The sequence below is a fragment of the Penaeus vannamei genome, chromosome 15 (assembly GCF_042767895.1).
Source record: "Penaeus vannamei isolate JL-2024 chromosome 15, ASM4276789v1, whole genome shotgun sequence".
NCBI classification, from domain to species: Eukaryota; Metazoa; Arthropoda; class Malacostraca; order Decapoda; family Penaeidae; genus Penaeus; species Penaeus vannamei.
In genome coordinates this window covers 16,522,416-16,522,958 of record NC_091563.1, presented here as the reverse complement: position 1 = coordinate 16,522,958, position 543 = coordinate 16,522,416, and positions in this window count along the sequence as shown.

The following is a 543-nucleotide window of genomic DNA, read 5'->3' as shown; positions in this document are numbered from 1 at the left end:
CCATCGCCCGTCAATTATTAATCATATATTATTTATTGGAATTGTGCCAAACCCGACCTGGAAGATTTCTATTACACATACGTGCAAATACAAAGAAAAAAATACATCAGTCTTTTTTTTGCATATCTCCCGGATAGATAGATGAATTTATACCTATCACACACATTGACAGATATGCGTTTATTTCATTTATTTCTGTGCATATGCATGTTTGTATATATGAATATCCATTGGGTCGAGACGCTGGCTGTTAGTCATCATCATTATATCATAACCATCATCAACATAGATAGAAAGATGATGAGATATATATGTAGATAGATTGATATAGATATATAGATAGATTGACAAATAGATGGATGCATAACTAGATACATAAATAGTTGGATAGATAGATGCATAAATAGATAGATAATTAGATACATGAATAGATAGATAGATAATTAGATACATGAATAGATAGATAGATAATGAGATGCACAAATGGATAGATAGACAGTTAATCTGATAAATTAATAGATATATATAGTTAATAAGATACAT